We start from the raw sequence: 243 nt of genomic DNA on the forward strand, positions 1-243 counted from the left end.
TCAGTAAAAGGCAAGTTTGTAAACATATGATTATTTTCATACTATCCTTTTCAAAACCTCTTTCAGGAATAATATACATTGTGCCCTGATCATTCAAACGCATATTCTGGACTTTCATTTTTCTTTATTCTGATCGACACGAAGTGACAACGAAACATCAAACACACAGCAGAGCACGAGGAACAGCAAGTTTGTGCGTCTGAGTTTGACAACAGCCGCTCGTCAAGCGGACATGTAAACAAG

Source organism: Penaeus monodon, chromosome 27 (assembly GCF_015228065.2).
Source record: "Penaeus monodon isolate SGIC_2016 chromosome 27, NSTDA_Pmon_1, whole genome shotgun sequence".
In the NCBI taxonomy this organism is placed as follows: domain Eukaryota; kingdom Metazoa; phylum Arthropoda; class Malacostraca; order Decapoda; family Penaeidae; genus Penaeus; species Penaeus monodon.